Source organism: Phyllostomus hastatus, unplaced genomic scaffold (genome assembly GCF_019186645.2).
Source record: "Phyllostomus hastatus isolate PE091 unplaced genomic scaffold, TTU_PhHast_1.1 phas_contig_86, whole genome shotgun sequence".
In the NCBI taxonomy this organism is placed as follows: Eukaryota; Metazoa; Chordata; class Mammalia; order Chiroptera; family Phyllostomidae; genus Phyllostomus; species Phyllostomus hastatus.
The window spans coordinates 50,790,873-50,815,901 of record NW_025333977.1 but is presented as its reverse complement, the minus strand read 5'-3'; the positions used below and the strand labels follow the sequence as shown (position 1 = coordinate 50,815,901).

The following is a 25,029-nucleotide window of genomic DNA, read 5'->3' as shown; positions in this document are numbered from 1 at the left end:
AAACCGTATCATCAAAAATTCATTCCAGTTTTCATTTCTAAAAGAGACTATGACCCTTAAGAACACTAACACTGGGGCTCACCCACTAGCTCTGCAACTCTGGGCAAATCTACCTGAACCTCAGTTTAATATGTATGATGCCACTTATCTAATGGGACAGTTATGAAGATTGAATTATATATAGAAAATATCCAAGAGCAAGTCAAATGTTAATTTACTTTTCCCCTTTGTGTGCTGCTTATATCTCTTATAGACATTGATGGTTAATTTACATAATTGTTTTAATATAATTTTATATTAATTAGGCAAAATCTACCGTTTCCAAAATCAGAAAGTATAACAGAAACTAAAGTGGCACTGTAATGCTTTGGGTACTTGAGTATTTTAAACTACCATTTATATAATAATACCATATACTAAGTATGTGGCATTTTTAATTCTTAACTTACAGAAGCTAAAAATCTGAAGTAGAACTATATATTACATATTTCACAATGACTTGGCATGTTAAGTTATGACATTGCTCAGACACAACAGTTTAGATTCCACTATTCCACTGTCCCATTGTTTGTAAGAACATCCATTAAAAGCAAAGTACTGGATCTTTATCCTGTACAATGAGAGTACCCTTGAGTACTACCTGTTTTTCCTTATTTTCATTTAACTAGAAGAAATAAAACAGTTTACTGAAAAGTATCAGCCTTGTTAGTGATGAGACAGGGATCAACTTTAACTTCACTAAATAAATGTGATTTTTAAAAAAACTTGAAAATTCAAATTTTAAAAACCAAATTTCAAATGACCTTTGCTTTTTTACAGTGCAAAATATTGTTGACAGTGTGAATGCTCCATAACAAGGATGCCATGAGGATAATTTATTTAAAAGATACCTAAAGACTGGATAATATACTGAAGCTAAGAGTTCAAGCCTTGCATGTTAGTTAGAATATAACTTTTCTGACAGTCTGAAGATGACATTACCTATTTAATAGGGCTATAGAAAAGATTTAATAAAACAAAACATGTAAAGTACATAGCTTGTGGTTGGTATCCTCTAAGTGCTCATAAGTGGAAGCAGATTTTATAGCAAATAAACCGTATTTTTCCTTTTAAAGCAAAAACAAAACAAAACAAACAAAAAAACTAACTAAACTATAGTGAGTCCTTAACATTGTCAATAGGTTCTTTGAAATTGTGACTTCAGGCAGAATGACATAGAATGAAACCAATTTTACCATAAGCAAAGTGATAAAAACAAGAGTTAAGTTCGTAAGGCATATTTCTGGCTACAAAAACATTGCCAAACTTCTAAATGAAAATCCAAAAACACTTCTAATAGTAAATATTGAAGTAACTATAAGCTATACATACATTTAACAAATATGAGTGAAAAGGAGCAAAAGAATTATTCCAGTTCAGGGTGGTGATGGTCAAAGCCTCTTCCTGCAGCTTGGCACAAGGCAGAACACACTCTGGACAGGAAGCCCTTCCATCACAGGGCTCACTCACATACCCCCCACATTGTCAGGTAGGACAATGCAGACATGCTCACTGACCTCAAATAAACCTTTGGGAAGTGAGAGGAAACCAGAGCGCCCAGAGAAAACCCACACAGACATGCAAACTCCACTCACACAATGGCCCTGCACAGTAATCAGTTATTGCATGCATGGATCCCTCTGCCTGGAAGACTCTTCTTTTGGCAGTGCCTGCCTCCTCCCCCAGCTCAGCTTAAATGTCATCTCCCAATGTCCTTTGTAAATGGGTCTTCCCATTTTTTCCCTAGCACAGTACCTAGGAGATTACAGGAGTTTCAGGATTCCTTTCATTCTGTAATTGTTTTTGCTTGGTTTTCCTTGTATCTTTTTTTTTACTTTATTTCTATTTTTGTACTTGTTTATTGCCTGTTTTCTACCACTACACTGTAATTTTTGCTTCATAAGGACAAGAATTAGTTTTATTCTATTTGCCGCAGGCATAATTGAGATACTTTTTGCTGAATAAGTGGATGTCTATATGTAGTTTCAGTTTTTCTTCATTCTTAATTCTATACATAATACTGAAAAGCAATAGGAAGCATAAGAAATATAGATACAATTATTTAAATTTATTATGTAAGTCAAGTAAAGATGCTTATAAGATATAACTCTAGGAACTCCTGATTTTATAAAGATTAAAAGAAATAATCACTTCATTTAAAATTGTAAGTACTATCTAAAAAAAGTAAGACTTTATTTAAACTCAGGTTACATAACAACTCATTTCTCTTCTTTTTTTTACTGTGCCTTACAGTAAAAACTGTCAATTGCTGTTTATTTGGCACTCACATTTGTAAACTCAGATCACCTCAATCTCTTAAAGATCTAAAGAAGTCTATAATTGCTAAGTAATCTTTATAGTTAAAGGGAGAAAAGTATGAGTAGTAGTTGAAAAAGTCTTCATTTTTATAGCTAAGATTTAAACAAACTGAACTTACCTGCTCTAGCTTCTCATTTTCCAAATTATTTACTATAATTATAAAGTGAAAAAAAGAACCAATCAGAACAACAAGAAGAGAAAAAAGAATCCAAAAAAGTGAGGACAGTGTAAGGAGCCTCTGGGACAACTTCAAGCATACCAACATTCGCATCATAGGGGTGCCAGAAGGAGAAGAGAAAGAGCAAGAAATTGGAAATCTATTTGAAAAAAATAATGAGAGAAAACTTGCCTAACTTGGTGAAGAAAATAGACATCAAGCCAGGAAGCACAGAGGGTCCCAAACGAGATGGACCCAGAGAGGCCCACTCCAAGACACATCATAATTAAAATGCCAAAGGCTAAATACAAAAAGAGAATTTTAAAAGCAGCAACAGAAAAGCTGTTAGTTACCTACAAGGGAGACCCCATAAAACTGGCAGCTAATTTCTCAAAAGAAACTTTGCAGGCTAGAAAGGATTGGCAAGAAATATTCAAAGTTATGAAAGCAAGGACCTACAACTAAGATTACTCTATTGAGTAAAGCCATCATTTAGAATCAAAGGACAGATAAAGAACTTCCCAGACAAGAAAAAGCTAAAGGAACTCATCATCGGCAAACGAATATTATATGAAATGTTAAAGGGTCTTCTGTAAGAAGAAGAAAAAATATGAACAATAAAATGACAATACATTCAACAATTAAATATAAAAAACAAAAGAAACAAACAAGCAGAACAGAAATAGAATCATAGATACAGAGAGTGTTTTAATGGTAGCCATATGGGAGGTGAGGTCAGGAGGATGGGTAAAAAAGTGAGGGATTAAGAAGTACAAATTGGTAATTACAGAATCATCATGGGGATGTGAAACACAGCATAAGGAATAAAGTACTCAAAGAACACATATGCAGGAACCATGGACATGCACAATAGTGTGGGGGATTGCTTGAGGGAGTGGGGGACGTCCAGTAGATGGGACAAGAGGGGAATATCTGGGACAACTGTAATAGCATAAATAATAAAATATAATTAAAAGATAAAGCGAAATCAATGATTCACTTAGGCATTTTACACTGTTAAATGGAAGGTTGTCATTGAAAATTATGTGCAGTTCTTAATACATATTTTCATAAAGTTAATACAAATAAAAATCACATAACTGATCAAGACAAAGAGTATGTAGTTTTGAGAGGGAATCATTAAAATTACAGGCTATTTTTTTAGGCTGAAATAGACTAAATTGACAGGTAAAAAGTATGAATAAGAATTATACACAGCTTCACCATACTGCATATAAAAAAGTGGAAAGACTCTATCACGCATTTTGAAATACCAAACCACTCTACCACAGACATTACGGTTACCTAGTCAAATCTTCTGTCATCAGTAGTGGTGTAAAGAATACATCTGCACAGGGCATGGCTGTCTTATCTTCACGCACATAAACCCACAAACATTTGTCAGATACATGTCAAGATCCATGCAATACACACGTGTTTTCTCATTTAATTTTCTAAATTATGTAAACAGGCAGATATTATAATAATCCCATTTCTGAAGGTGGGCAAACTGAGGCTTAGAGAGATTAAATAGTCTGTGTACAAACTTTGCCCAACTTTTGAACCAAAGAGATAGGTATGAATATTTTTTTCCTCACTAATTGAAGGGAAAGGCTTAAAAACAGTTTACTGTTCAAAAAAATTTAATTTTTTAAATACAGCCATAGTGAAATTTAATTTATACACAAATTGGGTATAAATAGCCAAGTCCCTAAACCACACTTTTGCCCACTGGATTCTCCACTGCCTAAATGTTTGGTCAATTTGGTTTCCTGACAATGTCTCTAGTTCTTGTTCATTTCTCTGCTGGAAATAAACCCTAGTTATGGATCTCAGCCCAGCTAGATGAAGACAAGTCTAATCTCATCAGGCAATGATTTCTGGATGGGACTTCTCAGTCTTTACCTTGGATCCCCAATGACATGTACTTCTGGGACCTATCTGCAAACCTCAACTCCATCCCCTGGAGTTTAATCTCTCCATGAACAATCTGAATTAGATTATTTCTTATATTTGGCAATTCAGTATTTAAACATGCCTGAAGAAGGCCATGCCTGACTAGTATCTCCCCATGGAGGTCCTCACCCAGCAAGAGTCTCAGTTGGCTGAGACTCAGTTGCCTGCCTTTCTATGCTCAGCAACATCTACACTATTAAAGAAAACAAACACTGCCAAATGTCTTAAATGTCAATAGACTACAGTGTATTTATTTGTGATTGTACTATTGATTTTTTCTTTTGTAAACACTGTAACTTTATATAACATTTTTTCTTAGTTTTTATCCTTCTCAGTGATACCCAATATTTTGTCACTTTTTCTGATATAAAAATCTAGTATCAGTTTAATTTACATCCAATTTGGGTATAAATTAAATTTTACTATGGCTGTATGAGATTTGGCTAGCATCAACATAACAATTACTAGTTTAGAAGATTAAAATTGAGTAAAAAAGTTGATATTATATAAAAAAATGACCACTTTTTATAAAGCTAGGCAATTTATGTTTTAGTCCCAGTTCAGCTACTAAATAGTTTTATAACAGTGAGCAAGTAAGCAACCTTCTAAAGCCCAATTTTCTCATTTGTTAAATGTATTATTTATATAACCAATTTCTAAGGATCTTACTGCTCAAAAACTCTGGTCCAAGCCAAGCTAATATTGGACACCAAATAATAAAAACATCTACCCGTTACCTGTGCGAAAGAAGTGTAGCCCACATATTTAAAGTTGTCCTCATGGATGGCTTTCATCGCATGACTTAACAGTCATAATGACAGGCCAAACATGTTGGTCTTCTCCATAGATTCACTACACCTAGATCTCTTTGATTAAAGTTAGTGTGCAGTTTTCTTAAATTTTCAGAATAATTTGTTGATATTGGTTAATATAATGTACCTAGATTCACAAAATGAATCTAATAAATAGACTGCACAGCTTTAAAAATTCAACATCACAGTAAGTCAGCATTTGAGGGAAAAAAACAGAGGCGATGTCAGGTGAAGAACTCCAGGCATGTTTGCCTATACATGTTGGTCCATGTTCAGAGAAACAACAATTTAAGGCGAGAACTAAATTCTTATTCCTGCAACACAGAATATTTTCAGAAGAGAAGCTGGTGTATAATCTTACTACCATGAGCTGAGCACAAATGAAAATGGTAAAGTGACAAGACAGAAAAAACAAGGTATGTGTGTATGTGAGAGGACTGGTTGAGTACTTTATTTTATTTTTTTAAATTTACTGATTTTAGAGAGAGAGAGGGAGGGATGGAGAGAGAGTGAGAGAGAGAAACATTTATTTGTTTTCGACTTATTCATGTATTCATTGGTTGATTCTTGTGTGTGTTGAGCCTGCAACCTTGGCGTATCAGGAAGATGCTCTAACCAACTGAGCTACCCAGCCAAGGCAAGGTTGAGTATTCTTTACTCACCAGATCAACAAATATTTATTGAGCAGTTATTATGTGCCAGGTAACAGTGATAAGCATTGTGGATACTTTGATAAACAGAAAACAACCTCCACACCAACAGAAAAGGAGGACAACAACAAGAGAACAATTATCAATTTCCTTTACTTGGTATTCCCTCCTTGTCTTCCCATTTTGAATTTGCTAAATATTAAATATATGAGACCAGGGTCTTCATTTGAAAAGTTTAAAGATTTTTACCTTTCAAATTTGTAAAGTAATTATAAAGTTAAAAACTAAAAATAAAACTAGAAAAAGACTAGAATATTTTATTGTGGAAAATTAAATAGTCTGATTTTTAGTTCTATGGCTTATTTTTTCTCCACATTTTCTCAATTTATATATTTTTATTCAATAAGAAAAATCTCCTACACAAGTAAATATGTAAGAATATGGTACTAATCATTTTGATGCCTCTATTTAACTGAAAACATATTTAAGTCTTGAATTTGCCATGAAGTTAAAAAGTTCTTTAAAAACACCCTCTTTCCTTTATAAAAACATGAGCTCAAATAGTTAATTTTAATGAGTGTTTAGGTTAGGATTTGCTGTATTTGCATTTGTTATTTAAAAAATGCTTTAAAATGGGTCCCCATTCGCCCATTTTCTATAAATTTATCTGGAAGCAAGTCTAAACCAATGCCCATGGCCTCTGATTATGTCGATCTTCTGTATCAGGATGTTTTTATAATACATAATTAGTATACACAGGACAATCATTCACACAATTTACATGGAAAGTGAAATGTAATCTAAAACATGTAAAGCTATATAGCACTAATTTCAAGCATTTAAAAGTAAACAATAGTAACCTTCAGTGTCATCAGTGAGCTATTTTGCCTCCTCTCTCCTAAATCAAGTGCTCTGATTATAATCAGAGGATCAGGATGGGGACGGAGGAGGCAAAGGGCACCTGCAGTTCACACGTGGCTAGAGGCTTTGCACAGGAGGAATTTCTCCTCTCCCCTCATGGTACAGATTGATACGTTGCCTAAAAAGTGCAGCTATGACAACATTTCAAGAATGCCTGAAAATGGCAAGGGGGCAAATCCCAATCACAGATATTTCAATCACTTTGTGAAATGTTAAAATGTTTATTCAATTCATACTGAGCACATCTCTACCTAAAAAAAAAATTCACAGAAAAAGAAAAAAAAACTAGAAAAAATATTGCAATTTCCTTTCCCCCAGCAGAATCAGCACAATGTTTACACATATGGAACCAGTAAAATATAAAGTAAATCACACATTTTAAAATTTCCTTAATATAGTTTAAGGTAAGGTAGTAGCTACCTCTACATTTTTTTTAAATGAAAATCTCTTTCCTGTTCTCTGAATCATGTTATGTAGGACCTTTAACAATAAAATGTATTTAAAAATAATTACAAACCATTCCCTAAACTAAACCATTTCCACCTCTATGACTTCTCCCATTCATCTTGTGGTTAAAAATCTTACAAAATTAGCTTGAATTTCACCTCTGCCTGACACATTCCAAGCAGTGATGCAGATTAGTGCCTCAGAACACTTTACAGGGTTTCGTTATCAATCAGGTTATGTTCCCAGTGACGCTTTCAGCAAAATTATCTTATTAGAATGAACTCTCATGGACTGAAGTAAATAAAGCCGTAGCCCACTGCTCTCACATACTTTCCATTCATTTATATCCTTTTTCTTCACTTATAGCACGTGCCATAGAAAGAGCACATGTTAAACATTCCTGGAATGTCACGATATGTAATACAATAAAACAGATTACAACCCTACCTTTCTTTCACAGCAGTGGTGCCAATCACAGGTACACCGAAGCAATCAATTTGTTCTGCAGACAGTAAGGCTTTCATGGAATACTAATGTAAAATCTCTTTTCTTTCTCCTTTGCCTTGACTCCCCAATGCCCGGGTCCTGACCAATACAAGGAGGAGGGCGGTATGTCTTCTGCTGAGATAACCACAACTACTAATCAAGTCTACGTGTATGAGGGCATAGGATTAAACCTCCACCAAGCTTGAGTCAGGGTTTGAGAGCAGCTAATACATACACAGCAGGGTCAAAATTAAACAGACACACATACACACACACTCACCATGCATGTTCCATGAAAATACAGATGTGTCTACTTCAGTGAACTAATTCATTACACTTTACTGACAGGTTTTTTTTTTTAGATTTTTTGGTTTTTGTTTTTTAAATCTCAGGAACATAAAATTATCTCCTGTTGAACTGTGGACTTAGATCCAACAGTACCCAACAACAATTATATTTTTTCCAGAAACTAGAATCATGATCAGTATTCTGTGCATTAAACTGTTTACTGTTTTTAAAACATGGCATTTTTCTAAATTACACTACCCAATAGAGTTTACATGGATTTACAGTTTCAAGTATCAAAATAGGGTTAACAGACTTAGCAAAGATCCTTAAGATTTTGTACTTAAAAAGGTACTATAAAAGCTCAAGCCTACTTCTTCAAGAAAAGCAGGTACATTGTCAGTAATGAAAAGATGTCCAAACAATTTTCATTTATCTTGAAGATTTTACATTAAATAGTATAACCCCAAGCTATTCAAAAATATTTTCAGGTCTTGAAAGTTATTTTAAAAACATCTTTAACGCTCTATAATTATAGTAGCACAACGATATATTTGATTGCATAAGTGCAGAGTTTTGAGGCTCCTTTCAATTAAGCGTTTTCACGTGCCTTATTTTTCTTTTATTCAAAATATGAAAAGGTATGCCAATCACTGAGTAGAGTGATGACAGGCATTGTTAAATATTTTTTAACAGCACTTGTTAGCTCATTTTAATTTGCCTGCCTTAATTTTCAAATAACTCTTGAACAGCACTGACAGTCAAGGGGCTACGAATTAAGCAATAATTATGAACAAAATACTCTAGATAACTGGAAAAACTTATGAGGAAGTTTTCTAAACGAGTTCTATTTTTATGTACGCAAATGCTTTAATACTGCTAAAATACACGTCTTATTCTGTACTCTTTAAAAAAAAAGAGCAGAAGCAATTAAGAAATACTAGGGCCTTCACTGAAGTATTGCAATAATGTTTAATCGATACTGATGCTTTTGTCCTTGACACACTGACCATGTCATCAGGCTACTGTCATGTGATATCATGTCATTTCCCCACCTGGCTCATGACCTTGTCCTCTAAATGACCTAAAGCTTCCCTCAAGTAGCAGGAGGCCCCTCCCCGCTGTCTCAGCAAGGTCGAATGGGTCAGCATGTCCTCATCTATAATCCACCACCATTTGTCAGCAGGGAGGCTGGAGGAGGCAGGCTTGCTACAAGGGGAGAATGCCCAATTAGGCAGCTGTCACACAAAGCATAGGCTGCAAAATTATCCCCTGTCAAAAGAAAGAGCAGCTGTGGGTGCCAATTACAGCAACCTTTCAACCCTTTAGGTACTGGAAACTACACAGAAGTAAATGAAGAACAATTAGTGATAACAAATCGATGAATTAGGACAGTAAATTAGAAATTACTAGCAGGTGAGCTTGGGTCATACACGCCATAAGGGCACACCAGACTGCAGGCAAGGGCAGGGACGTACAGAATCACACCATCCAGTGCCTCGCAAACAGATTTCCCCTCCAGCATTTTCTTTTTGCAAACCTAAAATCCTTTAAAATACCCACAACCTAAAGTGTACATACCTTTTTACTTTTCACAGAAACCCAAATAAATTGTTCCTTGATAGAAGGAAAATCTTTCAGACTAATAAGTTGTTAATTCTAAATTGTTCTTATGCAATCCATACTGTTAATCCCACAAAATTAAGTGTGTCCACAAAAATTCAAAATATAAATTCAAATACTCACATTGAAAATATTATCTACCTCACAGAGTACTTGCTCGGATTCTACTTTAGTCACACTTAAGGGAAACATCTTTTAAAGAAAGCAACTAGATATGAATTCTGAGAAAACTGCTAATACCGTAATTATCTACACGTGACTCTGTGTACACAGAAATAACTGCAGTGTGTGCTTTCATATTGATATGCAGGGTCTGGCAGAAGTAACCCCTGCCTGAGTGTGGTTGGTAGGATAATAAGATGGGAGTAATAATTTATAGTTTTAATTTGAATATTTCACCTAAAATGTTATATGGTGTGCCTGACTGTGATATTATGTTACAGAACTACATGCTTATGATTTTGTAATAACAAGGGGCATTATTTGTGCCAGACCCTGTATATATAAACTGTTAACTATAAAATTTCTCTCTTATTCTGCTAATCCTACAGAGGAGATATGCACTGTCCCAAGTGCAGAAAAGCCAGTTCACTTGGACTCAGTCCAACTAATGCCTTTGGTGGTCAGCACCACAGGCAGCAGAGGAACAAAATGGGGAAACACGCTCCACAGAGGAGGAAAAAACCCAATATGGCTGTTCAGTGTTTACAGGCATGGTTTCCTTGTGCCTTAACAAAGTTACATATGTTCAGAAACAACTTTCTTAAAGTCCATTTTAAAATAAATTTACATTTTTTCCTAAAAAAAAAAAAAAGAATGTGTTTTTCAACACCGTTTCTCCACTAGTTGAGAAACCTGAATGACATGTGGTACAATCTCTAAAGAAACAGGGGTAAATTGCTCAACTACAATTTTAAGTCACAAAAGGATAAAAGTGAGGAGGAGAGGATGTAAAGATGCACTTTACTCATTTTTCTCCAACACATTATAAATAAATTACAATTACCAGAGGGAAAAGTTTATAATTCCTAGTTTCCAGTCAAGCCATTTGATAAAATTTCTAGGAGATAAATATTATGGGAAGAAAACATTATTAAAAGTTTATCTGAGAATTTGATTTATAAATAATGTTTCACCCTTTTAAAAAATGGGCATCTATAAATTTTCTTAAATTTAGAAGCCAACCTTCTAAAGTCATACATAAGGAATTCAAAGAAGAAATAGCAAGTAGACAGAAATGAAGGAGTTAATGCTTTCAGAATTCAGCTGCCATCATACATGGGTGACTATCTCTTTAAATAATTTAAATCCTCTCCATCAACTACAAAGCTGTTTTGAAGCCATTTAGCTTTGTTCTTTACATGTGTTCTAATTAAGAAATGACCTTGTCATCACATACACCAGAAATCCAGGATTATTTCCTACAGCAAAAATTCAGAGTCCCCCCAAAAAGAAAAAAAGGCGGGGGGGGGGGACTTCTTCCTAGTTCCTCACTAAAGGAAGTTGTTGGTTGGCTGAATGCTGAAGCAGTTTCACCGCATAATTTTTTTTTGTTGTTGAATGTCACAGGGCGGGTTAGTGTGACCTTGAGCTGCATCAGCAGCACAGCAAGGGTCGAGATGCCTGCAGGCGCCCTTGTACTGGATTTGCAAGACAAAAACCTTCAAACTGGCTGAAGGACATCTTAAATCTCTTCAAAGGTTTTCTGAACTAATCTGGGCTGCTCCTAGCAGGATCTGTGCCAGAGAGAGAAGCAAAATTAAAAACAAGGTCTTTGACAGGATGTTGTCTCCTCTTAACCCTTCCCAAGCAGAATAGAACAAATCACAAGCATTCTGGAGAGAGAGTTTACCTAGAAGCATTCTTTCCTAACAAATTATGTAAACAAGCAATCACAAAAAATGGGGCCTGCTATTCGACCTCAAAATTAAACCCTCCCATTGCGCTTATTAAAGAAATCAGGTGGACTGTTTTCTTGACCATATTTTAGTGTAGGGAATGTAAATCCTAAAGCTCTTATTTGTTACCTTTAAGATTTGCATAACAGTAATAGGTTAAGATAAAGAAATGTTTCCATCAACATCAATCTCTGGAATTTTTTAAAGAATAGCTTTTAGCCTATTCAGTCACAAACTTCAGACATGTTACATAGTTCACTAAAATTGTAACAGGTAAATTGTACCTCATGTAATTTAGTCAATGCCTTATTCCTAACTTGATGGATATACTGTTAAGTGGGTGAAAGAATCAGAACAGTGAAAGTGAACATTAAGTAGAGCAAGATAAAACGATCTCAGTCTTGTTACAAGAAATCAGCATGATGTTTTGGTCCTGTGTTGTACTATTTCCAATGCAGGGGCCCAAAGAGGGTGTATCAATGCCAGATGAGTGTGAGTATTCCCTGGCAATGCACTCAAAGTTTAATTTAGTAGCTACAGCTCTTGAGAAATAAACTGGGAGAGCAAATAGCTGTAATACTTGCGATGCAATGTTGTAAAATCAGTGTATCTTCACCTCTTACATGTTAGTTTGTCATCAGCAGATACAAGATATGTCATGAAGAGTGTTTTAAAGTTATTTAGTGTAAGGTATAAGAATTCATTAAAGGCTGGTAGATTGCAAATTATGCCCTTTTAGAAAAAGAAGTAAATTCAAGATTATGCTGCTAACAACCGTATTTTCACTCACTTGAATTCAGATATGCTTTCCTGAATGGAACAAGAAAAGAGTCAAGTACTAAAAGTACTACTTAATAAGTAGATAACATATGAGAGTGACAGTACATGTGAATTTCTCATTCAGTCACCATGCAAAAAAAAGTCTGTTAGAAGTGCTCCAGGAACAGAGTGGGCAGTAACTAGGTTTTCAGCACCTGTGTGTATGTGCCCTAGAGGGCAGTCAGTGATGGTTACAAACAATGAGAAAGGACAGCAGAGAACAACAGCCACTGTAGGCTGCAGAAGTAGTACCCACAGGCAGGTGAGACAGTACGATCCAGGAAGGGGGTATGGTCCAATGTGACTAGAGATTAGGCTGGAAATACAAGTGGGACCAAGGACTTTGAATCAAGGCTATGCCAAGGAGCTGGCCTTATTTGGTAGGCAGTAGAAGGTTTACAAGCAATGATATGATTAAATGCATGTTAAAAATAAAAACAAAAACAATTGTTGATGACTTTGAAAGACAGAAGAAATTGAGACAATTTAGTGCACAGCAGAAAAAAGGCAAAATAAGGTAAGGGCAGGAGAGTTGAAGAGAAAGACAATTGAAAAACAGTGAAGACTGGTTTGAATATTTATAAAGCAGTTTGTACAATAAAAATGGTGCTATAAAATAGGGTATTTTAAATAGTAAATTCATTAAATCAAAAATAATGAACATAATCATTATATCTCGAAACTGTGAAACAGTTGACATGATGTACAAAGTTTCAAAAGAACTCTATAGAGGTATTTAATGGAGTCACAATCAGATTCTGCTAGAGATTTGAATTTTGTACATTTCAAGTAACAACTTCCATGAAGTATCAGGTAAGGATTTTGCTTAGGAAGGCATCAACATGTACCTCTTCAGAATGCTGTGATGGCATACTTCCCTTGGCTATGAGAGAGAGGTCCGGCTTAAACCACAATGTGGTTGCTGGGGCTAAGATCTTCATCTACAAACACTAATGAGAATAAGATAAACTCAGTCACTAGTTGAGTGCCTACTATGTTAGAACATACAACATTAAAAATTAAAAAAAAACAAGATTTGATTAGATTTGGGTTTCTAGTTTATTACACGCAATGCAAGTTCCTAAATTACAGCTCACACCATGACACCAGCACACAATACAAAGATGCCGAGTAAAACTAATACTGAGCTGTCAGTGAATGAAGAGTCTGAACCAGCAGCCATCTTGGCATTCCCATGCCACTGACAGGCACACAATATATTCCCAGAACTCTCTGGGAAGACCCAGTACTCATGCAATTTGAAGAGAGTCATCAAATACTCTGGAGACTGACTGTCCTGCTAAGACCTCAGAAAGAATTTAACAGAGTATCAGCCAAGGTAAGAGGGTGGGAATGAAAAAGAACAGGAGTCACTAGGGCCAAGTAACTATCTGCCAGAGAGCAGACTGTACTCCCAGAAAAGGAGAGCCAGCCTCAGGGATCAGGTTGAAGTAAGTGGAGGGGAAGGTGAAACAAAGGAGAGAAGCAGCAAAGACTTCCAAGGGAGGACCTCTTGCTCCCCAGAAGAAGTAAACTTCACTCTAAAATCATTAACAAAATGAGCAGACCTCCAAGCCCCGTGGAGTATGAAGAATCATCACAGGAGAAGTGTTTAAGAGGTTCACAAGTCATTAAAAGGGCTAGCACAAGGCATTAAAAGCCAGGGTACTGACAGGGCACAACGAGAAATGACCTTACCAAGTATCCACAAATAAAATGACTTCTCCTTGAGTAAGCATCTCCGTCTCATAGCTGCCCAGCCAACAACAGCAACAAGTTCCAGCACATTTTATGTCTAGACATTAATAGAAGAGTAGGTAATGTGATAAGCTGTGTAGATATTTTAAAAACCTAACAATTTACTAATCCACAAACACAAGAGCTGGGTTAAAACATTATTAATATTCTATTGGTAATTAGACGAGTAAATTCCTGAAAGCAGTAGTTCTCAAAGTGTGGTCCACAGACCTCAGAGGTCCCCGGGACCCATGCAGGGGGCACACGAGGTCGACTGGTTTCACAACACTGAACTGTCATCTCCTCTTTTATCCTTTTCTCTCGTAAGTGTAGAGTGAAGTTGTCCAGGGGCTACATGGTGTATTTCACTGTACTGGTGGCTAATGGAATACAGTCCTATGCATTCCTGTGTTTACAATTTTTTTCCTTTAAAAGTTCTAATATGGTAAATAGTAGTTGATACGGTTGCCATAAACAAGAGCTCTCCTGAGTCCTCGATAATTTCAGAATATAAAAGAGCCCTGAGACCAGAAAGTGAAAACTGCTGTTAGTATCCTGGAATAAACCGTCAAGAAATGCAATATTGATTTTGGGCAACACACAAAATTTCCAGTTTTTAACTGTCACAAATTCAAACTGTAACTATGCCAGACAAATACGCTCCTCTGTGCAGATATCTCTCCAGGCAAAAGAAAAAAGATCTTTTTAAGAAGATGAGTAGGCTATGACTATAGGGGATATGGAATATCTCCCGTATCTGTATAGTCACTACTACTCTAAATTTAACACAAGAATTAACAAACCCACAAATATTTATTTAAAAAAGCTGACCTTATATAGGTCATGTATTATAAAATTGTACACCTGAAACCTATATAATTTTAGTAACCAGTATCACTCCAATAAGTTCAAAAAAAAAAAAAGGAAAAAAAGCCACCTTGTGTTAAAAGCTAAAGATAGAAAGATCACTAGGTGATAAACTAGCCCTTAGTGAGCTCAGAATCCTCAGGAAAAATATGATCATCAATACAGTAGATACTATAAGAAAAGGCATGAACAAGTGAAAAAGGCATAGAAGGGCAAATTCTGGGGAAGGAGGTAAGCGAACAGGCAGGGAACACTTTTCTTAGTGAAGGCACTCCTCGTGGGTGACATGTAAATTGACCCTAGCAATAATCAAGGCTTTGCCCATTGGAAAAGTAGCTAAAAGGTATTCCTCAGGTAGTAGGAGCAACATCAGCCCCAGCAGGCATGCACAGTAGCACACAATAGTACATTGTAGAAAGTTTAAAGTAATCTACTAAAAAAAAAAAAAAAAAAACCTCAGAAATTGTGAGTAATTAGAAACTTTTATAGACTATGACAAGGTAATTTGATGTCTGCTGAGTTTAATGATAAAAGATGGGGAGTTATAGTTTATATTTCTTTTTCATAATTTTCAATCTGTTGTAGATAGGCGCTTTTAAAAATACAACAAAAGAAATTTATTTAAAAAATAAAATGAAAACAAACAAAAACTGGTCCTTCATGACTGACAGACACTCTGAGAAGCTCAGGGCACCTGCAGCAAGAAGGCAGGGCGGAGGAATGGTGACAGCAGGAGATGAAAGCTTTAAGCTAGAAGCCTGTATAGACTGTATTGTCAACAATCTTTCTGTAAGTAGGTGCAGAAATAAATAAATAAATGGTGTTTGACAATTACTAGCACATCTCTAATCCAGAATGGGGAAATTCTAATTATCTAAATAAAATGCATAATAAGCTCTACTGTTAGAATCACTCTAATTGTTACGAAAACCACAGGCCACATGTTTGAAGGGCAAATGTGGAAGATTATCAAGGAGAATATCAAATGCAGCACAGTTAATTTAAGTTAAAAAAGACAAGGGTCTGTGTAAGAAGAGAAGGGGAACTGACACTTTCATCAACACATTTTAAAATTATTTGAATTATTTTATTTGAATCCTTTCATGGAGAGAAAAATCCTGATCTGACATGGAGGCTTAGTATAGTGGGGAATTCTCCCCTCCCCCCACCAAAATGATGTTAGTTATATCAATTAAGACATTAATTAATTAAAACACTTAAGAAAAATCAATTATTTAAAAACACCAAATTTAGAATAATGTTAATTATATTAATGTTTCCCACTATAACAGTAAATTAGGGTTGATTAAGGAAGGCCTATTACTTTTTGAGGGTCATTATGCTATTGAAATTGCTGAGTTATTCTGATCAGAAAAGTAACACTAGCAAGTTGGAGTTTTAGAAAAATCTGGTGTCTATGAGAGAATGGGGTGAGGACATAGTAAAGAGGCTTAGCAGCACAAATACTCCAGATTAGAAATGAACTCTGAACCAAGATGCCAGTGATGGGAAAGAGAATTAAAGAGTGCTTGGGAACAATGCTAGAAATTAACAATGATTATTTGAGCCAAGCATCCAAAGTTTCTTGCCGATGTTGTCCATGAAACCAGGGAACATCAATGAAATAGGCAAGTTAGTTTATAGCAATTAACTCTAACTAAAATGATTTACCAAGATTCTTGATAGATCTGGATTGTTTCACTAGTACCATGAGGTTCTCAATGAAAACTTTGTATAGTTTAAACTCATTTTCAAAGTGTTATTTCTTAAATTAAAAACATTACTTTGAGGAGTGTTTATAAAGTCTGGGGAAGGCATTCTTCCATGTAGATGATACTAGCCTCACTCCACCAACTTGCTAAACCAATTTGTCAGAACCAGCGGAATCACTGCCAGTTTTGTCTTTTCATATATATACGTTTATCTCTGACATAAAAGTTTTCACTCTTAAGACATCTGTTGAAATAGTCATAACAATTTAATTGAACTAGAAAAAAATATACAATAAAAGAATTCTTCCCAGTGAGAAATCATGAGCTAAAACAATAAAAAACTCCACTTAGTGAGAAAATGAGTATATTCAAGTATTTAAGCTAAACTGATTTACAGTCAGTTACCTAACTCCACCGGAGTTATTCAGAGTTATTCACCATTCTTTGTATTATCAATATTTACCCAAATTAGCTAATGAATGTTACATTCTGAGATAAACAGTGCAGAAAGTATATGGGGTCCTATAAAATACAATGAAGGGTGATTTTATTTTGTGAGTATTATGGGATGACTATTTCTTCAAAAGGGTAGCTAACAAATGAGTAAGGAAAATCTGGCCTAAGATGCTAAGAAGCTTTAAAAACACTTCATGCTTTCCATGGTATGCAATATTCATTTCATCAGATCTTGTCCTTTTTTCCTAATCATCCTCTTGGGCCTCTAATTCAGATAAACATGACTATATTTAAATATATAATGTGACTACTTTCAGAGTGCAGTTGTATGACAGACAAACTAGAGTAAAACCTCATGAAATACATTAGTTCAGAGTCTTCAACCAGATTCTATTGAATACTAGCCCCCTGAAATATACAGGCAAGATTTCTTTGGAGACTGATGGTCTCCTGGCTGATGAAAAGCCTAATGAAGGATATGTCACATGATTCAACTTCTCCAAACGTATGTGACCATGGATTCCTCATTCAAAGGGAAAAACTGTTTAACCAAACACATTTTTAGAAAACATACACTTTTAAAAATCTTAAAATATTTTTAAACACATGTAAATAATATATAACTAATAAATAACTAATAAATAATGACAAATAAATAATAATAATAACTAATAATTCATTTTTACATGCTTTCAAAGTTGTTCACTATACCTTCTTAATATTGTATCTTCTTTTCTATCTGGGAGAAAGATCTAAATTTGTTCATTTTTCAAGGATAACTTATTGTTATGTATATTTACCAGCTGGCTATCTACAATTTATTTACGGTCATTGGTTACTTAGTAAAACAAAGGTGCTGACAAATTAAGAACACAGAAACTAATTATTTGTGCAGGTAACAAAAGTATGTGTGGTTATACTTTTCATTTTAACAAAATTAAAAGTTGAAAACTGGGGTTCAATATCAATTGTTTCATCAAATATAAGAGTAGATTTTGGTCTATCAAATAGTCATAAACACGTAACTATTACTGAATGAAAGAATGCTTAATATTTACCAAAAAATGACTAATTTTAAAATCTCAATTTAGAAAGTAAAGTAATACATGAATATGTGAAGAATGACTAGAAACTAAATTAATTTTATAATTAAAAAAATCAAATAGTTTGTCTTTATTTAATAAATATGTTTTTAAAGATTTTCTTGCCTAACTTACAAGAAAGGATAATCAGAGTGATTAAAATATTAAAAGAAGAATGATTATAGTAAAAACTTTATCACTAGGTGTTCTGAATATAATCAGAATAGTACAGAAAAAGAAGTATTACCACTGTACCAACCACACTGTGGCTACAGTAGAAAACAAACAAAAAAACCCCATCTGCCAACTCTCCTTTTGAAACATCATGGTCCATTACAACACTGTGAAGTTTAGGATATTCTATCTGCTATCTATCTCTCTTCTGACCAGATGTTTCAGTTAGCAAATTAAAGTAAACTCTTCACGACTAATGGTAAGTACAATAATCAATCACTGTATCTTTTCCCAGTTTACTTGGATGGCTTCTGCCCTGGCAAAAGCAGCATAAAGTTCAAGAGCTTAAGATATGACAAATTCATTATAGGCTGTAGCTATACTAGAAAACAAGAGTGTTAATCCAAATAGAATTAACCACTCAGTCCTCTGTGGTTAATTTGTGAGTATTATGGGAGTAGGTGGGCAATACTCCCATAATACTCACAATAGTCCTCTGTGGTTAATTTGTGAGTATTATGGGAGCAGGTGGGCAATACTTTGTTGTATTGCCCACCTACTTGTGTTAATCAGATTATTTTAAAATTTCTCAGCAATGCTAATATACTATTTGTCTTGTAAGAAAGTAACCATTTTATATAATTCAAAAAGTAATCATTGACTTAAGACTATAATAAACCAACAACAACCAAACATGATTCTATTTTTCTTTAAAACAATAATTAACTTTTTATTTGAAATCAAATTGCTATTTCAGGTTTTGCATTAACTATCTATTTTTCTCTGGTTTTTGGTAAAAACAAATTAAGTGTCACAAACACAAATACTATTTCAACATTCCCAATCTTCTCTTCAGAAGTAATATACACTTCTGAATTCTCAAGAATATTTTTAGCATTTAACCTGTTTCTACTCTTTTATTAAATTTATTTAACTACACTTATCCTTGCCCTATAAGCTTCTTAACTATAGAATTGTATCTCACTCACTCTTTAAAAAACATTTTCTAGTGAAATAATTTGCACAGATAAATCAGAGAATACAAAGCTGGTGAGTATAAACTAATTTATAACCTTGTAATCTTTCCTAAGATTGCCTAAAATATATTAAAATCACAATGATTAAGCCTTAATAACTCAGGAAAAATATTCTCACCGTCTGTCTCCCAAGGTTTGAGCCTCTGCTTTCTGAGAAAGAAAACTGAGAAGGCTGTTGAAAAGTAACTCTGATGTCATCTGGAGTCTTCAGATTCCTGCTCCTTCTCCAGTCTAGGGTACATCTTAAGAGGAGAAAAAGATAGTCTGTCATTCATTCCAAACCAGATTCTGGAATATGTTCTGTAAAGTTTTGTAAAGTGTTCCTGGTACCTTTTCTCGATCAAGTCCAATGTTGAAGTAGTCATTTGACAGAGAAATACAGAGTGTTTATGAAGTATAAACTGTTCATTATAAGGAACAGATATTTGCTTTCTAGACAATACATTAACTTGACAACAGTAGGTGCTTCAAGAAAACAAATTACAAAACAGGTTTATAGTTGCTAAGATATACTTAATAATCTTTGTTAATTTCAAATTTCTGTCAAATTAAGTAAATGAAATTAAATCTAAAAATTGTAAATCCTCCCCAAAATACAGTTCAAAAAAATAAGAGAGAAAAAGCAATAACTAAAGTTTCTTTCATATCAAGCTTTTTCTGTTTGAAAATACTACCTATGTAACTTCTTCAGCACAAAATTTATAGTGTACATCAAGTGCCTTATGTCCACAGAAAGACTTATACACCAATGTCCAAAGCAACTTTATTTTTAATAGCCAAAAATGAAAAACAATTCAAATGCCTATCACTAGGTGAATGAATTATGGTATGTCCATACAATGGAATATTTACTACTCAGAAACAAAAAGGGATACACCATTGATATAAACAACATGGATGAATTTCAAAAGTAATTATCCTGAATGCACAAAGCCAGACAAAAAGAAACACAATAGTTACTCTATTTGCATAAAATTTAGAAAATGCAAATCAATCTACAGGGAGAGAAACCAGAACAGAGGTTGTGTGAGGACGGAGAAGGGAGAAGGGAAGGGAAGGGAGCGGGGACAAAAGGGTATTATCTTAATTATTGTGATGGTTCACAGGTACATATACATATGTCAAAACTTATCAAACTCTAAATAAGTGCAGTTTATTACATGTCAATGACACCTCAATGAAGCTTTAAAAAATCAAATTTCTTTTTTTTTTAAGATTTTATTTATTTATTTTTAGAGAGGGAAGGGAGGGAGATAGAGAGAGGGAGAGAAACATCAATGTGCGGTTGCTGGGGGTTATGGCCTGCAACCCAGGCATGTACCCTGGCTGGGAATCGAACCTGCGACACTTTGGTTTGCAGCCTGCGCTCAATCCACTAAGCTATGCCAGCCAGGAAAAAAAATCAAATTTCTTAAAATGTTATATGCCCCTTTATGTAGCATTTTCAAGACTGGGATTTATCCTAGTGAAAAAAAATCAGGATATGTATAAATATTTAGCCATAAGAATGTCATCATATATATTATTTCTAGTGTAAAAAGTTCAAAATAGCCATTAAATGGCAAAATAAAAAGTTTGGAACTAGTTAAATAAATTATAGTGGGATATTAATGTGTCCACTAAAATATATAATTATAGTAAATCATTCCATGTAACTTATTATATATTAAGTGATAAAAACAGGAAAAGAACATAATGTCCAGTAAAACTGAATTTATAGCAATTATTTCTACATTTAATGGTAATTTTAATTTTTCCTTTTTACTGACTTCTGTTTTCTAGTTTCTTTACAATAAACATATAACGAAATAAAGGATGAAACTAGCAGCAGTCTATCAACTGTCCATATCTCAGTGCACGTATAAAAGAAGCACCTCTAAGTGATGGTACATAACAGAGTTCTGGGCTACCATGTCACCCCACATCAACACCCTACCACACAGTAGTGAGAACAGAGCAGGTCTGACAAGATGAACAGGAGTAATAATTAGTAAGCTACATGCTTGACCAGTTCCAAAATGTTTTCATGGACATGACCTAATTTGATCTTCGTCACTCAGTGCAATGAGCAGAGAACACGTTACCCCACTTTCTAGAAAGAAAACAGACAATGAGCAGGGCCGATTAAGTGTCATGACTCCAACGGATAGATCTTGGACTCAAATTGGGCCTTGACTATAAATTCTGATAGGAATTCTAAGAGGAGTGGGGAGTGGTCACTTTTCCTGATAATTTACAAGGCAGTGATTTACATGTGAACTTACAAATAACCGTATTTGCAATTACATTAATATTCCTATTAGAATGTGCCAGGGACACGGGGAATTTTCTAAATCTCCAGTACCCAATCTCAGAAGTTATAACTGAAGGCAACCCCATCTGGCCTCTTGACATTAACTACTAAGCCACTGAAATTCAAGTAGAATTCAATTGTTCAGTTTTTCAATTGCAATTGAAAAATAAAGGTATTACCTCTTATTTTAAAGTTGAAAAAAGAAAGTACCCATAACTATATTTATGAATGCTGAAAACAGTGACCTACAAGTTGATGTCAAAAGCTCTAATGTAACAGTACTTTAAAGTACTACCTTTTGGGCTAAATCTTTTTTGGCCTGTGTGCAAATAAGAAACAGTGTTCAAATAAGGCATAGTCAGTGAAGAAAATGAGCAACTTTCAACAAGATAAACATCTTCATAAGAACATTATCATCGAACTGGTCAGTATTTGCTAACGAGGCGGTGAAGCTTCAAGAACACAGGGGCTACTACTCCCCACAACATGCCAGGACTACGAGAGACCAGCCATGTTGTCAGGCACTCTGCCAAGGCCGTCACATACATGACTTTTAAAACAACCCTATGAGATGACTGCTATCACATCCCCATTTTATAGGTGAGAAAACTAAGTTCTGGTTACCCCAAATCACACTAGTATGAGCTTAACGTAGAATTCAAATTCTGGCATATTTTCCTTGAGATAAAGATGGTGCCTTGGCAGTTCTCTGGAACACAAACCCTGACTTTTTTCAACTTGTACCCACCTACAGCAATGTCAGTTCAGGTAGTGCAAAACACTTAACAACGGTACATAAAGTTCGAGCATACATTTTCCGTGTGAAGAGTTAAAAATATCCAGAACCCACAATTTATGCCTTATTTTTGCCATATTCTAGAATTGTTTTAATCATTGGTGTCTATTAAAGCAGTTTTAACCCTTTTGAACATAATGTATGATCACATAAAAAATAAAAATTTAAATAAAAATTAGGAAAAGATAATATAAAATACTCTCACAGATTAATATTCACAAAGTCTTATATTAATGAATAGGTAAACTAGCCTTAAGTCCAAGTCAATGAAACTGAGTATGTCAGATGTGCTTTAAATCATGAATACAGAAGTATGTCTACAAATAAGACAATGTTTTTTTTAAAGATTATTTATTTATTTATCTATTTTAGAGAGGGAAGGGAGGGAGAAGGAGAGAAACATCAATGTGCAGTTGCTGGGGGTCATGGCCTGCAACCCAGGCACATACCCTGACTGGGAATCGAACCTGTGACACTTTGGTTCGCAGCCCGCGCTCAATCCACTGAGCTACGCCAGGCAGGGCGAATAAGACAATGTTTTAAGAACTTTGTTATAATTACACTGTGGAATACTAGGCAATCATTAAAATATAAGTTTTCAAATAATATGTAATGACAAACATGGTACAATGATGTTAAGAAAGCAAGATACTAAACTCTCCATTTGTTAAGCAAATTTTTGGGACTGTGCACTGTGCTAGGTGTTAGAACTGCAGAGTAAACAAAACACACACAATCCCAAGTGCTGCATGACTAGGCCTCACGGTTGTCAGCTTAAATGCCACTTCCTGAGAGATGCTTTTCCTCATCACTTTATGTAAAGTAGATTCCTCTCTACATCTTAATTTGTTTAAACTCTTTATTTTGTTCATTTTCTATGTCTTTGATATCTTTATCTGGATCTACTGCCATACACATGTGGTTCTTAGTCTTTATTCATTAATAAAGTATATTACATTAATTTATTGTTTCAATGTGAAAAGAACTTTTCCTCTCTGAGATAAGTGCTTATGACTAACACCATACTTAATGGTGCAAGACTGAATGCCTTCCCCACTAACACTGGAAAAAAGGTAAGGATGTCTACTCCAGCTGTACTACTATTAAAACACTGTACCAGCGAGTCTACTCACTGCAATCAGGCAAGAAATATACAGACATATATACTGAAAAAAGTTATGGGAGAAGATATTTGCAAACAGCAGATCTCACAAGGGGTTATTATCCAAAGTATGTGAAGAACTCGTATAACTCAATACCAAACAAACAATCCAATAAAAAAATGGGCAGAGGACCTGAACAAACAGCCAACACATATGTGAAAAGATGCTCACCATTACTAGCTATTAGCGAAATGCAAATCAGAACCACAATGAGATACCACTTCATACCTGTTAGAATGTCTGTTATCAACAAGATAAGTAGTAAGTGTTGGTGAGGTTGTGGGGAAAAGAAACCCTCATTTGCTACTGCTGGTGGGAATGTAAACTGGTACAGCCACTATGGAAAACAGTATGGAGGTTCCTCAAAATATTATGAATAGAAAGTTACCATATGGCCCACCCTACTTCTGGGTATATACTCAAAAAATCTGAAAACATTTATTCACAAAGACATGTGCCCTCCACATTCACTGCACCATTATTCACAGTGGCCAAGACATGGCAACAATTGGTGTCCTTCAATAAATGATTGTATAAAAAAATATGTGGTACATACATACAATGGAATACTACTCACCTATAAGAAAAGATAAAATATGCATTTGTGACAACATGGGTAGACCCTGAGAATATCATGCTCAGTGAAGTAAATCAAAGAGAAAAAGAACCATGTGATTTCACTCATATGTGTGCTATAAAACTGAAAGCAACAAATGAACAAACAAGGAAAACAAGCAAAAACTCAGACATGGACAACAGTCTGTTGGTTAGCAGAGAGAAGGGGGGTTCCCAGGGTTAGTAAAGGGTAAAGGAATCAAATATTGTCATGGAAAATGATCTGACTTTGGGTGGTGGGCACACAATGCAATATATAGATCATACATCATAGAAATGTACATTTGAAACCTATATAATCTTATTAAACAAATGTCACCCCAATAAATGTAATAAAAGAAAAAGAAGTTATAACTGTCTTTATTTGCAGGCAACATTATCTTGAATGTAGGTAATTCTAAGGAATCTACAAAAAAGCTACAAAAATTAATAAAATTTAGAAGAGTTGAAGAATACAAAATCCATATACAAAAATGAACTATTTCTATATACTAAAAATAGTACAAAAATAAAAATTAAAAGAATTTACTCATAATAGTAATAAAAAAATGAGACTTAAGGGTAAATTTAAGAAAAGTATAAAACCCATACTGAAATCTATAAAACACTGTTAAAAGAAATTAAAGAAGATCTAAATAAAGATACATTCCATGTTCATGGCCTGGAAGATTCAATATTGTAAAGG

General features: G+C 34.6%; 1 protein-coding gene across 3 annotated transcripts in view; it reads right to left on the bottom strand.

Annotated features, from left to right (window-relative positions):
* NRIP1 (nuclear receptor interacting protein 1) overlaps positions 1-25,029 on the bottom strand; it is a 90,923-nt gene that overhangs the window by 24,806 nt on the left and 41,088 nt on the right. Inside the window, exons 3-5 of one of the 3 annotated variants that reach the window (XM_045851001.1) lie at positions 19,596-19,719; positions 14,111-14,207; positions 13,261-13,362 (exon numbers count right to left, since the gene is read on the bottom strand). The gene's annotated coding sequence lies outside the window, so the exon portion shown is untranslated. The remainder of the gene's footprint in view (positions 1-13,260; positions 13,363-14,110; positions 14,208-19,595; positions 19,720-25,029) is intronic. The other 2 variants (XM_045850999.1, XM_045851000.1) reach the window with 2 other exon arrangements.